The sequence below is a fragment of the Elephantulus edwardii genome, unplaced genomic scaffold (genome assembly GCF_000299155.1).
Source record: "Elephantulus edwardii isolate Elephantulus edwardi_28Jun2011 unplaced genomic scaffold, EleEdw1.0 scaffold00004, whole genome shotgun sequence".
In the NCBI taxonomy this organism is placed as follows: Eukaryota; Metazoa; Chordata; class Mammalia; order Macroscelidea; family Macroscelididae; genus Elephantulus; species Elephantulus edwardii.
In genome coordinates, this window is record NW_006399754.1 from 4,290,794 (window position 1) to 4,306,702 (window position 15,909).

The 15,909-nt window shown below is 44.0% G+C and overlaps 1 protein-coding gene across 1 annotated transcript in view; it reads right to left on the reverse strand.

The window, feature by feature from the left end:
- LOC102849253 (guanylate cyclase soluble subunit beta-2-like) overlaps positions 1-10,514 on the reverse strand; it is a 65,225-nt gene extending 54,711 nt beyond the window's left edge. The window contains exon 1 of the mRNA XM_006879603.1: positions 10,447-10,514. The gene's annotated coding sequence lies outside the window, so the exon portion shown is untranslated. The remainder of the gene's footprint in view (positions 1-10,446) is intronic.
- Positions 10,515-15,909: the final 5,395 nt, after the last annotated feature.

Here is a 15,909-nt window from a genome sequence, read left to right on the forward strand (position 1 = left end):
GTGTCGGAGACAGTGTGATTGGCACAGGACAGAGCAGAGTTTAGGGCTGTTGTACATAGGGTCGCTATGAGTCGCAAACGACTCGGCGGCACATAACAACAACAGCAACAACAACTAAACTATCGCCTCAAAATTACAGTCTAAACAGCTAGACTTAGGACTCAACTATCCAACTCATTTGGGGTGTACAGAAGTCATTTACACAGAATTAACAGTTGAAAGTTGTTGTTACTATTTATAGAAGCTAACCAATATTCAGCAGGAACAAAGTATTTACAGAAAGCAAAAGGAAAACTGTTTTTTACTTACAGAAAGCAAAAATAAGAAAATGTTTGAGGTGAATCAGTCCCTTTTTTAATTTTTTTTTTGGTACAAGTGTTTTTCGCCTTATGGGGTAGAACTCACTAACGTCTATTTATCACTGTGAACATGCCTCCCTCTCTTGGCAGATATATCATCAGATTAGGTTAGATATACTGTGGTTACGTTCATTCTCTGTCTCCAGCTTCTCATGACTGGCTCTGGACTCCTTTGCTTACAAGTACAGCTCTCAGCAGTTCTGGGACAGTTCTAAGATGGAAGTAAATTTAGACAAACATTATAATAAGAACTCTACAAGAAAAAAAATATTGAGAAACTCTTTAGGTTGTATACTAAAATAATTGTGTTATGGGTGATATTTGGCCTGTAGATGTCCAGGTCTAAGCTGTAGATTGACCAGTCCCACATCATTATTGTTCCTTTGTTTTTACCATTCCACTACCACTCTGCCCATCTTTTAGTTACCATTGTTTCTTTACTATCGGCTTTGGTTTTGTTTTGTTGTTGTTTTGTTTTCTTTTTCTTCTTCTTCTCATTTCCCACACCTTCAGTGTTATTAGGTCAATGTGTGTTAATAATTCAGTGTTATAACTCTTCCAGGAGTTTCTCTATTGTCTCAAACAATATCATTGACATATTCAAACAAAGTCTTCTTGATTAAAAATGGCTAGGGAAGTACATCAACAGTGAAAATCCTTGAGGATTCAATCTAGATTCAGAAGAGGCTTTGAATCAAAGTTTATCATTACTCATAGAAGATGTAAAGAATACCAGAATATTGTCTATTCTATGCTTTATTGAAAAAAAAAATTTGACTGTGTGGATCCTAACTAATTAGGGCTAAAATTGAGAAGAATTGGGATTCTAGAAGACATTTGTGCCCATGTAAAACCTTTAAATAGAACATAAAGTGTTGTTTTAACAGAACAAGATAATTTTAAAGAAGTCCTACATTATTTAAAAGAAGGAAAGACGTATGTCAGGATTTTACCCTTTTCCTATAATTAATCTGTACACTGAACAGTTCACTTGAAAAGCTGTACAATGTAAAAAGAATATGCCATCAAAATCAGAGGCAGACTCATAAAAAACTTGTGTTATGCATACAACACAGCCTTGACTGCAGAAAGTGATGAGGACTTGAAAAACTTACTTTAGAAGCTCAAAGACTATAATCTTCAGTATGAATTACATGTCAACTTCAAGGAAACAAAAATTTTCACCACTGGAGCAATAGGAAACATCATGACAGATAAAAAAAAAAAGGTTTAAAGTTGTTAAGGATTTCATTTTATTTGGATTTACAATCAACACTTATGACAGTATTAGTTAAGAAATATGAAAGATGTTACATTGGGTAAACCCACTTCCAAAACTCATTCATTGCTAAATCATTGCTAAATTGCTAAAGATCAAAGAGGTCAATTTAGAGACTAACACATTTATAAGTTATAATTTTGATGCATATAAAATATGAACAATGATTAGAGAATACTAAAGAAGAACGATTACCTTTGAACTGTAGTGTTGAAGAGTATAGAATACAGCACGAACTGCCAAAAGAAGAAACATGGTCTTGGAGAAAGTGCAAACAGAGTGCTCCTTAGATGCAAAATGGTAAAATGTCATCCCCCACACATTGGACATGATTTCACAAAGGATCATTTCTTGGGAAAAGATATCATGTTGAGATAGAGAGTCACCCAAAGAGATAAAGGGCTTCCAAGAGCTGAATTGACATAGTGAGCATGATAAAGATCACGATTACAGTACAAGATAGGACAAGGTTCAGATCTGTTATTCATAGGTTCTCTATAGGTCCTAGCTTACTCAATGACACCCAACAACAACAGCATGTTCTCAGTGCAGAGAGTCTTTGTCAAAAGATGCACTTAGCTCCTGGCTCTCTTTAATCAGGATTTTTTATAAGGAGTTTTTTCAGTTCTTGTACATGAGAATCCATAAATCCTGGTAAAGATCACTACTGTTGAAAATGACACATACATTTACCAACTAGTCTCGTAAAGATGAATAATAAACTGTTCAGTGTTTTTCAAGACACAATTGTTAGTTGTTGTTGTTGTTGTTAGGTTCCGTCAAGTCGAGTACAACTCATAGTGACCCTATAAAAAAAAGATCTGAATCCTGTTCTTTCCTAGCTATCCTCACACTTCCTGACACACAAGATCCCATTGGAGCAGTCACCATGTCAATCCACCTGGTCAAGGGTCTTCCTCTTCTTTACCGACCCTTCACCCTTCTTGGTATTATGTCCCTCTCTAGGAATAATTCCTCCTAGCAACATGCCCAAAGTACATAAGACAAAGCCTCCCAAGAGTACTCTGGCTATGCCCTCTCCAAGATATATCTGGTTTTTCCTTAAGTCGTCAATTGGATATTCAGTGCTCTTCTCCAACACCGCAACTTCAAAACATCAAGCAGACAGCCACTAAGCAGATAGCAAAACCAGGAAACCTTAACATACTGTAACTTGATGAATTATTTTTGGAAGAATTATAAACCCGAGATTTTGAAATTGTATGAAAGGAAACACAATATTCCATCAACAGATTTCAATTGCAAGAAGTATAAGAAGATGAATGTGGTGGTTAAATCTGAGTATCAACTTGAATGCCTAAGAAATCCTGGTTTCACCATTCTAATGTAGTTGTTACCTTCGTAAGATTTGACGTAATATAGCCATTCCTGTCAATTCCTGTCATAGAATTGCTGTGAGTAGCAAAGTGACAGGCAGAAAAGTTTTATCTGGGGTATGGTGGTGGTGTCAAAAGTTTATCACTCAAAATGTCTTTCCTTTTTCCTTCTTCCTATTTTTATTTTAAAAATAAAATGTTGATAAACTATTTATTTTTTGTGAAGTATTTATTATATTAAAGAGAAAGGATTGTGGAGGAATACAAGGCACACTCTGCCAGAGGCTTTTCTCAGCTCATGGACTGTCCATGCTAGCTCTTTTTCTCTTTCTGGGTCTCCTGCTATTCAGCTGCACCACTGAAAGTCTACAATGCTCATCAGTTTCTGCAACACTAGCCTGCATCTCCCACAGCCTTGTGAGTCTTTTTCTGACAGGTCTGAGTTTCTGTGGGACCTTCCAGGAAATCACTGAACCAAGGGACATAGATGAATGGGGGAAGTGAATGAAGGAGGCTGGTATAAACCAAGGCCATGTCAGCCAATGGGGCGAGCCGTCATTGAATCCTTTATTCGTGCACGTGGAAGGGAAAAGGTACCAGTTTCTTAATGGGAAAGGCTTAAGGGGGGCTTGAAAAGACGGGGTGATAATAGGCCTAGAGTAATGGTAATGAATTACATAAAATATAATGTAAACCAATGATTGTGTAAAACGCAAAATATATGTACAAAACACAATATACATGAATGATGCAAATCAACAAAACATTTTGAAAGTAACTGTTCCATCTCATGTTGCCCTTAATGCAGCAGTAAAAATGACCAATTTTACTAAATCTACCTTCTGAATACACATCAGTGACTGTTTTGTGTGACGCAATGGGGAGAGTCTGCAAAGCCCTTTCGGAGAATAAACAAGGACTCGACCGTGTGTCTGAGAGGTGAGTTGCATTTCCACGAACCATCGTTTCTACTTAATAGAACCCTGACAGACAAACCACAGGCCCTCAGACTGAGGTATTTGGCATTCATACTCTTCACAAGTGAACAAGTGAGCCTGCCACTTCAAGGAAACAAATTGACAGAATTTGTTGCCAGCAATAAAATTTAATCTTCCAAGTGAGCTGTTTGAATTTTGGAAAGCTTGCATCTGCCACCATGAGCTCATTTGCTTTGCAATATTTTAAAGGCCTTTCTGAGGCAGTGCTGATATTGACAAATGTGATTTTTTTGTATTGTACAATGCAACATGTCAACAATCACAAGAGCTGCGTAACTCAGCTCGGTGAGTAATATTTTCCCAATGACTAACGTCAGATAGCATAAAACGATGGCCAGGGGTGCACTTCAGTGTGGAAGGCTGACCAAGAGATTGTCAAACAACACACAGAAAGTATCACTCGCATGGCTTCACACACAACATTCTCAGTGGTCTTTAAGAAACTGCCATTTCTTGAAGCTTTGTAAGGTTTAAAAGAATATCCACAATCCTCTAACAAAGCATTAAAGTGCTTCTTCCGTCTCCAACTATGTGCCTACAAGTCCAGACTTTTCTTCTTTTTTTTCCTTTTCTCTTCTTTCAGCCAAAACCACCCATCACAGCAGATAGAGTGCAGGAGACAGAATCCAGCTGTGCTCAATTAAGTCAGACGTTAACAAGAGATGCAAAAGTGTGTAACAGTGCCTCTCCCCTCAGAGTGATTTTTTAAAATCCATCTCCATAAAAAGATATGATTTAGGTTAAGAGCTGGAGGTCTTCTAGCGCTCATCTGAGAATATTGTGTCGCTGGTTGCTTGCTCTGGATCCTGGTAACCCCTTGTATGCAGAGTAGAGCTGCTCCATGGAGTTTTCAAGACTGCGACCTCTCAGGAGCACATTGCCAGGCCTTTTTTTTCCAGGTGGGTTAGAACTGCAGGCCTTTCATGCAGCGGTACAGTGCTTGACTCGGTATGCCATCCAGGGGAACAAAGTGTTCTAAGTTCTAAACTAAGATGCCGGATGAGATGGACTGACATCGTAACTGGAGCAGTGGGATTAGGTGCGTCAGAGTCCATGAGACTGGCTCAGGATAAGGCCGCAGAAAAGAAAAAAAAAATCCACTCTACTTTCAGATAATTTACTCTCTTTATTTATGAGGAAAGAGAAAGACGGACCATCTCCTCCCATGATTTACAGTTTTGAAAAACCGGATGGAAGGTGAGCTATGAGTATTTTCTGACTCAACAGCAAAGAGTTGAGTTTCTTGATTTACTTATGGCAGAAGGATCGAATTACAGCACATCCGTCCTATTGCCAAGGGCATTGGGTGAAGAGGTTCCATGAATAAACACAACAGAGCAATACAATATGGCAGCAAGAGGCATAAATGAAAGATATTCGGGGTTTGTTTGGGGTATGTTTCCCTCCCCCACCCCGATCAAACAGTTAGTGTATTTGGTGGATTTCCTCAAGGTAGCAAAATGTCAAAAGCTTTTCTTATTTATCAAGAATTAAATTTCCCAGAATGCATAGTCAGGGTTCCTAAACTTCTTAAGGGACTTCTTAAGGATTCTAATGAAATCCTGTCCCCAGGATTTGCATATAGAAACACACTGTATTTTTTGTTCTTGTTGCTCTGTGCCATTGAGTCGCCTGTGACTCATAGTGACCCTATGACCCTATGTACAACAGCTCTGAACCCTGCCCTATCCTGAGCCAGTGTCACTAATTCTGACACACCTAATCCCATTGCCCCAGTTACTGTGTCAATCCATCTCATCTGGGGTCTTCCTCTCTTGTGCTCTTCCTCCATCCTTCCAAGCATGATGTCCTTCTCCAAGGATCAGTCCCTCTTGGCCACGTACCCAAAGTATGTGAGTCAGAGCTTCAAAATCCTAGCCTCTGAGGAGAAACTTGGTTTCACCCTCACTGAGACAGAACTGTTTGTTTTCATATAATTTTCAGAGTCTCTGAAGCCCATCCATGAACATCTGGTTAGTAACCACTAACAAAGAGTGAAAGTACACAATGCCATCAACCTCTCTTTTTAAATGGGTCAGTTTGAGTGTGGCCATCATCCGTTCATCTCCACTTTATTTTATTTACCTTCCATGTATCCACACACAATCATCCAACCATCTACCCCTTCTCCATGCACTTGTTCTTAAGTGGAGAATACAAGGCAGCCCTGCGAGCTGTGCCTGGAGCCTCGTTGTAGGGATTCTGCTGTCCAAAGCCCATCTGATTGGGCCAAGCATGGACATCTGACTCAGGCTGATCCAAAATCATCTAACTCAGTTCTCTAGAATCAAAGCACTGAGAAACAGAAGAGCCAGTCAGTTGGTGGTGGTTCCTTGAATTGAAAAGCTGCATAGAAAAGTTTGGAAGACTCAGAAAAATAAAATCAAGATGAAGAAAGATGGAAAGATGGGGAGAGGCAGGCTGAACTTCTATTTTCCCCAGAGGTCTCTCTGTGAACACTCTGGCATTGAGGTGCGTGGTCTGAAAGCCAGGCCACTTTAGATCCCATCAGGGTCACCACATGGGTCAGATTTCAGCACAGCTTCCAGACTAAGACAGACTGAGAAGAAAGGCCTGACCATCTATATTTGAGAATTACTGTTAAGTGCCATTGAGTAGTAGACAATTCATAGTGACTCTATGAACGAAAGACCTGAACACTTATATAACTTCCATCATTTCTCCAAGTTCATAGAGTTTCTGGAGGCAAGCTATTTCAGAAGTGGATGCCATGCCTGCTTCCAAGCTTGTTTTAATTGGAGAGCTCCACCAAACACCGTCCACCATGGGTAACCATTATCGCATTTGACACATCAGTGTCACAGTGTTCAGCATCACAGCAACCACGAGTTACCTCTGTGCAGCAAATGGACAGACCAGTGCTATGTCTGAGACTTAGCAAATAAAAAAATCTTATAATAGGAAAAGAACATTGTTCAATGTGGTGACAGATAATGGACATTCTGTGTTGAAAGGCACTAAGTAGCCACAACGATGGACTCAGACAGAATTAGAACATATTTAGTCCAGTGACATACACGTTATCAAGGCCGTGTGACAGCAATGTAGAGCGACACCAGTGCTCTTCCACTCTCCTTGTCCAGCAGAATTCTTACTCAAGACGCTTGCGTCACACACCCCAGGACATTCACACTTGCTTTTCTCTTCCTCTTGACCGGATGCTGGCTCTCGGTTCCTCTCAATGCTGGCCCTCCTCTTTTCCATTCTCAAATCCCCCTTCCTCGGAGCCTTCTCTGATGACCTGAACAGAGCCGCCACCTTCCCTCCCACTCACTGTCAAGCACCCTCCATTTGTGTAGCACTTTTCACCATCTGGATGGTTTCATTCATTGACTTAACTTGTTTATTGTCTGACCCTCGTGTTGGAATATGCATTCTTGGAGAACAGAGCCCTTGACAATTTCCCTTCACAACTGCCCCCAGGGCCCACAACCCTGCTTGGCACACGTTAGGAGCTGATTAATATTTGCGGAATAAATCAACCTACCTAAGCCAAGCAGCCAGTAAGTGATCCAAGCAAAATGTATCTGACCCCAAGGCTATCCTTTTCTCCATCTATTAGTTGGTTCTCATTGTTAAGTTTTGATAAAGGTTGTAGCTAGGGGCTTATAAAAGAGGGATTCATAATTAGAAATCTATAAATCTAAGCTATATGAGAAGGAAATAAACAGGGCGGGCAGAGGAGGAGAAACATCTGGTTCTGATTATTTCATATAAAATAAAATTTATGTCCTAAAGTATGGAGACATACTTCATTTTGCTTAACAGTTTTCTTCTTAAAATTTGACTAGGGATTGATGGATTTTTTTTTTCTTTTCCAGCTAAAATTCTATTTTAAAAGCACCAGGGAGCTGTTATTTAAATGTAACCTGGGGCAAATCCTTTCACACAGCAAATAATTTTCCCTTAATTTGAGTTTTGTAAGTTGAGTTTTCTGCACTCTTTTATTAAACTGAATGCTGTAATGTGATGCACTTTTCATCACTGGCTGGGCTTGCTCCATAGGATTGCTCAGAATTATAGGTACATTTCTAGTGTGATGGCATCAGGATCTACTGCTCCAAATACAGTCCTTTGAGACTAAACTAAGCAGGGACGTGGCACTTCGAGAGAAAACCTAGGCACACAAACAGGTCATAGCCCATCAGTACTGCTCTTGAACATGTGGCATGGACTTCATTGCTCTCAGACCCACCTTCACTCCCTTGATGGCACTTGGCATTCACATGGATTCCAGGACCCCCTGCTTGCTCTGGTTGCTTTGAGGTTCTGAGAGGAACAGGAGGCTTTCCATCCCTTTCAGAGAAAGCAAAGATAGAATCCACAAAGGACCAAGCTCCTCCCAGGTGCTTACCCATACAAAATATTCCTTCCTAGATTCTCAGAAGTGCACTATCTACCTCTCACTCATGTAGGGTTCAGGCAGCTGGGAGCTACATTGCTCAGTAATTAAGGGAGGACAAGAAGCCTTTAAGCAATGCCTTTCAGCTGCCTGTCACAGGTGGAACAGAACAAGGAGTTATTCCACAGACTTTCACGTCTGGGTGTCCAGTCATTTCTGGTTATTTCCAAAGACCTGGCATCCATCCTAGACAGGAGGGAATTTTCTGAGGCAGAAGCTGAGCTGAAGTGAACAGTTCTGATCAGAGTTAGACAGGATGAGGTTCATGAGATCCAAATCAGTCAACAAAGATCAACACTCCACCCCCAAGCAGGCTGGTCAGGAGAGTTCATGCAGGTCCCTCCGGGCTAGATGGTGACAAACTGGCGGTCAAGGGTCAGGTAGGAAACACATGTTGTTTCCGCAGAGCTTTCCCCTCAAGGATATGGGAGAACCACTGATTTTTCAGTTAGCAGCCAAGAACTTAACCTTTGCACCGCAAGGGTGTTTGTATATGTTCCTGTATTATGGTGAGTTCTTTAGAATAATCCACTGCCAGCAAGTCTAATCCAACTCATAGTAACCCTCCACTGGGTTCCCGAAATTGTTCATATTTACATCTTTCTCCTAAGGATTGGCTGACGGATCTGAACTACAGACCTTTCATACTGTGCTATGCCAACAGAGTGCCTTCACTTAGAATTGTAGTTATGTAACATCAGAACCAACTCATAGCTGGGTCTCCGGTGGAGTTTTCAGAGACAGTAAATCACACAGGAGGAGATTGCCCACCTTTCTCCCACAAAGAAGCTAGTGGATTCAAGATGCTTGTCTTTGGGTTGGCAGAGCGACAACTAATTGAGGCATGTGATCATTTTGTGTTGAATTTTTTTTTCCAAAAAGGCTTCGCTAACACCACCATGAGAAATTACTCATTTTGCTGAATCTTAGCCAGAACCGGTTACTAACCATTAACATTTCCCGGAGCTTTATTAAGCAAAGAAGCGCAAAGTTGTATTAATTTGCACATAATCGATTAATAGAAGCTGTCAATCATGTTTTCACACTTGTGGACTCCACAGAAACTCAGCTGATTCCTGGTCCCTTAGGGATGTTTAAAGGCTAAGACCCTGTAGGGAAACAGGTCACAGCTCAAGCCCCTGGAGTCAGGGAGGCCACACAGGGATTGGGGGGGTCAGCGGTGTGAGTGGCCGGCTCAGAAGGACACAGACGTTGTAATGACAGACTAAAGACTAGATTGTGTTGCTAAGGAGTAGCTCTAGTCCTATTTCAAAGGGACACCCTCTCCGTGGAAGAAAGACAGCCTGTCTCCTCCCTTTGAAATCTCTTCTGCAGAACCCAGCAGCCCCATATTTGCACAACAGAACAATGCTTTTCCTTCTTCAATTAAAGGAGCAAATGCAAGTATGTCTGTGGGATAAGAGGAACGATACTGGAACATATTGGGACAGATCCTCCTTTAAAACTCATTTTAGAAACTGGGGTTAGCAATTTCTTTTATATAGTTAGATAGGGAATATAGAATTTTTCTGCATTCAGATGTCATTTTTAAAGCCCTTGAATTGACCTTCCTCATCAAATCTGTTTGAAAGCCAGCACTACATGACAGCCCAGCACTACATGACAGCAGGTCCGTTCAGCTAACGGGGGGGGAAGTTGTAGAACGCTCCCTTCTATAGACGCGGGAGACCTGGGTTGGAGTCCCGGATGATACACTTCTGGCATAGCCACCATGCATGTCAGTGGAGACTTGTGGGTTACTATGATGCCACACAAGTGTTATTGGAGTTCCCAGACTAAAACAGACTAGGAAGAAAAGCTGGGTAGTCTATTTATGAAAACCAGTCCCTAAAAACCCTACGTATCACAACAGTGTGATCCCATTATCACCAGGGCTGAGCTGGCAGCAGCTAACAACATTTAACTCTCTTGTCTGAGCAAAAGGAAATGTAAAAACCAGTAACTGAAAAAAAGAAGAAGAAAAACCCAAACAAACCGCAGGCTTAAACAGTGTCTCAGGGACACTTCACTGTCGTTTTAACACACTTACTTCAATTTTTCCCAGGTCTCTTCACCAAATTTCTCAATCACGAGAGACTGCAGACAGGTGTTGATGAATCCGTACTAGGCACAAATAAGAGGAAAGTGGTTGTTAGGAAGTATGAAGCCGCAACCTCGGGACCTCGGGGTTTCCTCTCTGAAAAGTGCAGTGTCACCTGCTTGGAGAACATATGACGCCTTTTCCTTGTATCTGATGAGCTGCTGTGTTAATTACTGTGTCCCAGCCCTGTGAGAACCAGCAGCCCATCACTCATGTCCCATAGAAGAAAGCATGTATGAACTAATGCTGGAATCCTACTATTCCTCTCTCTCTCATTGTCATTGCTGACCCTCCATTGTGTCTCCAAGGCTGAGAACTGCAAGGGAAGACACGGCTTATCTTCAGCTGGTGGATTTGAACCACCTGCCTTTATGCTGGCAGCGTCATTCCTTATCCACTAGGCTACCAGAGCTCCCTAGATTATAATTGGAAGAGGTTAAAGAAGAATTTAGAGCTCTGGTGACCTAGTGGCAAGAAGCTGCACTGCAATCCCAAAGGCATACCAGCTGCTATGTGGGAGAAGAATGGGCAATCTCCTCCCACACGATTAACTGCCTGTGAAAACTCCCTGGAGGGTCAGCTGTGGGTCAGTTCCAACTCGACAGGACATACAACAACAGAGAACAATTTAGTGGTCATCATAACTGTCTCAGAAGTGGGAATGGCACGGCTAGAAGTATCAAAACAAAACAGAGCCACACAGAGAGACAAACCCACCAGTGGCAAAATGGACAATGCCTCAGAAAATACCTTCGTGGTGTGCTCCCCTCAGGTCACCCTTTGAATATGTGAATCAGCCTTTCTACTCTGCGGACATGGAGTTGCTGTGAGCTGACATCAGCTCTTAATGAAAATGTCATATTTGTGGGTCCTTGCCCTGACACACAAAGGCCAGTGGGATACAGGACAAGCAGGGGGCTATTCCAGTCATTGTCCCTTTGAACTTGATCTCTTTCTCTGTAGGAAAACCTTGCTTTAGCAGATAGACAGACATGCCTCCCCACCAGCAAGGTAAGGGGGTTTACCCTGACTTGTTGAACAGGAGCCCCGAATGCTTTAGGATAATAACCATTAGACTCCTGAGTCACCAAGCACAGAAACTCCCACTGGCCTGGTGGCTCCCAACTCTTTCAATGGTGCATGGGAAGGGTTATGTGGAGAGAATCTTCCTCCAATATACCCTTGAGAAACTGTCTTTGTGTTGTGGTTCAAAAATTTCAAGGTTTAACGAAATCTTCCTCCTACAAAAGACAGCTCCCCTTATTCCGCACACCCTTCTTCTCCGGGGTGTCACTGGCAGCTGGGGAAGGAGATGATGCTGTGTAAAGACAGTGAGTCAGGAAGGCCACCCCTTAGGAGAGATTCAGCCCCTTCTGGCTCCCTGCCTGCGAGCTGTCTGCAGCTTCTCTGACCCGAGTCCATTCACGTTAACCTGGGATCCACAGTGCTTCCTCTGAAGGGCTTCACTGGTTCCAGAGTCCCGGTCAGGGTGAATCTGAGTCCAGGACTCCTTGACTGGGGGATTCTGGTACCTTGGCTTCAGCAAGCTCATCTGGAAGATGGGGAGAGTAGGGTCCCTTCCTCACAGGCTTGTTAGAATGATGGAAGGACATCATCAGTCCCATAGAAGTCACAGTTCCTGTGATTGCCACTTACTGGCAAGAAACAAGAACCTTTCTTCCTATAGAACTTGCTTTTTGAGATGGGGCTACTCACTCATAGGGCACAGAGAATCACGGCAGAGGCTGTGAGGAGCTTACCATGTTGTCGCTGAGGACGGTCCGTGACAGGCTTCGCCCTGATCTTCTGGCTTGGGCTGGACCCTCTGTCAGCCCCAGGTGCCTGAGGAAATGCCTTGTCACCAGGAGCCTGTCTTGTGTAGGCCTGCACCATCTACCGGGAAATCAGGAACTGAGCAAACTGTTAAGTCACCTGGAGGGGCCAAAGGAGGGCCTCCCTGCAGAGGAACAAAGGGGACCTGCAGCTGGGAGCCCAAGGGGTGCACTGGAGTTCAGCCTGAAGCCAGAGATTTCTCCCCTTGGGGTGTCAGAACTAGGGATGGCCCCATCCTTGTCATGCAGGCCTCTGTGGGCCCCAGCCACTGGGGGTGCCACTGAGCTGGGTGCATGGTGTTGCTGGTGTCTGCCAGGGCCATGGTGACGCTGAGCTGCCTTTTCTCAACCCCACCATCCTCATTAAGCACAGAGACCTGTCCCACTGGGGCCAATCCTGGGACTTTGGGCTTTTGGACTCTCTTTGTTACGTCTCCACATTCAGAGGCCCACTCTGCCCCCTCCTCGGCCCAGTGCTTCCTCAGAGAGGCTAGAACCGGATCCTCCTGAAGCTTCTCAGGTCTAAACGGCAGGTAGATCAGGCTCCTGGGACCTAAAAGGCTTCACAACGCCTTTCATTCTTTCATTCCTCAGCTTAGCACTGCCTCCTGACACTACAGGTGTCAACCTGATGGCAAGTGGAGACAGGAGAACCCCCATGAGCAAGGTTTCCAATAGGCCACCAGAGTACAAGCACCTGGGCTGCCCTCAGAACCCCGAGGCTGGCTAGGGAATGCCTTATACCCTGGTGGGAAGACAGCACCAGTGAGACACCCACCGAGAGGTCTGTAATTAAACTTTCTTGGAAGCGGCCCAGGACCGGAGTATGCTCCGATCACATTGTCATGTGGCGTTTCCCCCAGCCCCATCACTGGTCCAGCACAGGCTTTCCCCCAGGTCTTCTATTTCCTGAGCCTGACTTTAGCCAGAGGTAAAGAATTCAGTGAAAGTCGTTTGCCGTGGATTCAAAAGGGAATAAAAAATAAATAAGTACAATGAAAAAGCACAAATAAGAGCAAAAGGAGGGGAGGGGAAATGAAAGAATTGGGCTTTTGTTGGGGTCATTTTTGTTTTGCTTTAAGAGAGCTTAGAAATAAACACAGGGTGCCAAGGTGTAGGGCAGGCACAGTGTGACTACTAGGCCCCCTACTGAAATGAGCGCTGGGAGCCAGCCACAAACCAAACCAGCTGCCATGAGTGGCTCCCTACTTCTGACCGACCCCACGGGTGGACATAGAACCTCTCCAGGCTGTAACCTTTTGGAAGCAGATCATCAGGCCTTTTTGTCCAATGATGCCTCTGGGCAGTTCAACTATAAACTCTACAATTAGTGGTTGAGTCCTTAACCCATTTGCCTTCCCCAGGAGACTCCCAGCCAGCCACTGTTGTTGTTACATGAAGTCAAGTCAACTGTATGACTCACAGCAACCCCATGTACAGTAGCTCTGAACCCTATCCTTTTCTGAGTCAATCTCCCTGCCTCAGACATACCTCCCCCATTATCCCAGTTACTGTATTGATCTACCTCCTCCAGGGTCTCCCTCTCCTGCACTGCCCCTCCACCTTTCCAAGCACGATGTCCATCTCGAAAGATGGTTCCGCCTGGGCACATCTCCAAAGTATGTCAGATGGCGCTTCACAGTCCTTGTCGTCAAGGAGTAACTTGCTTTCACCTTCTCCAGGACAAACCTGTTTGTTCTCTTAGTAGTCCATGGTATGTTCAATACTCTTCTCCAGCACCACAACTCAAAGGCATCGATTCTTCTTCTGTCATCCTTAGTCATTGTCCAGCTCTCTGCTACACAGTAAGTAATTGCTAAGACTATGGCCTGGATCAGGGCACCTTAGACAGCCACTGTTGTTGTTATGTGCCATCTAGTCGGCTCCAACTCATAGCAACCCCAGGCACAACAGCTCTGAACCCTGCTCTATTCTGTGCCAACCTTATTGTCTCTGACACACCTACTCCCATGACCCCAGTCACTGAATCAATCCATCTCATTGAGGGTTTTCCTCTTCTACACTGTCCCTCCACCCTCCCAAGCCTGGTGTCTCTCCCCAAGGACTGGTCCCTCCTTGAAACATGCCCAAATTATGTCAGAAGAAGCTTCAGAATCTTTGCCTCCAAGGAGCCACCCCTGCTTAAATACTTCTATGCCTTTATTTTTGTATCCCCAGCACCAAAATAACGGTTCAGATAATTTGTTGAGGGCTTTTCCTTTCTTATTCCCCCCTCTTCCCTTCAGACCTCTCTCCCATCTTGCATTTTGCTTATCTGGGCAAGCTGGTTCACGAGCTGCTCCTGTGTGGAAGGAGCATGTGGTCAGGAGCTGGTAAGGCAGCAGGGGGGAAGAGGCAATTTCCATAACTGGGCTTCCAAAGCCTCCACCAGCCACCTTTCAGCCCACACCCTGAGCCCCTGTCAAGTGGGCCCGCCCCTCCCCAAGCTGCCTGCTTGCTCCAGTGACACAATAAGCAAATGGTGGGGAGAAAGAAACAAAACAGGAAAACAACCCTCCGTTTTCTTCTTCCTGCAGCAGATGGCAGGTCTCAGGAACTTGGTGGAAATGGGGCTTTCTGAGTTTCTCAGACATTTCAGCATCGCACACAAAGCCCAGGTTCCTGTGGATTCTGAGGTTGGGTGGCATGTGGCGGTGGTCCTGGGATTCGAGACCATTCTAAGGGGGAGAAGGGCTCCTTCCTCAGTGCCCCGCACACTAGTCAGCTCCTTCGGAGAATGCCACCTGAAAATAACATCGTATATGGCACTGGGGCAATTCTCTCTTCCGTGCTATGTGTTCATTTTCACTGCCACTTTTGCTAATTACAGCTGCCACCCAAATGACTACTCTGTGTAAATACACTGTAAACACTGGGAAACCCCAGACAGCAAACCCTACAAAGTAAAACGGACCCTGGTTTTGAGATTGTCAGGGAAACTGACTGTCATTTCAGGCCTTTTTCAAAGGCGGACACTGTCTGAGGAGGAACTTGCAGTCAGTAGATAATCTCTTCTCCCCACAGAGACAGAGGCCATTCTGTCACAGCCAAGAGCTGCTGGGCCTTCTTTTCTTTTAAATGTGCAACTCCACAAGTTCTGACAAACGTACACACCGCTGAACCCCACATGCTAATACAGATAACAGAGCCTGTCCATTAATCACCAAAGAAAGTTCTAGTTCATCCCTTTCAGCCGACTCCCTCCTGAACTGCTCTAACTACCATCACTGCGGATTAGTTTTGCTTGCCCTTGATCTTCATGTAGATTGAATCATACACTGTGTTCTTTTTTTGTGTCTGGCGTCTTAACTTTTAACCCTCGTTTATTACCTTGAAGAGTTCAGACATATTCTCCAAATGAGACATAATGTCTGGAAAGACACAGATTCGGTTGTTACAAATTCTGTGATCTGTAACCAGGCTGGTGGAGGTACAGAGTGCACTGAGAAACACAAAACTCCTCTTTCTCACGTGGCAGGGGCAATTGTGTCACTACATGGTGTTTGCTAGAGCAAATTTCTACAGCTTCCAGAAAGATATAAGATCAAAGATGCAAAAGAGTATGTACACTTGAGAGAGA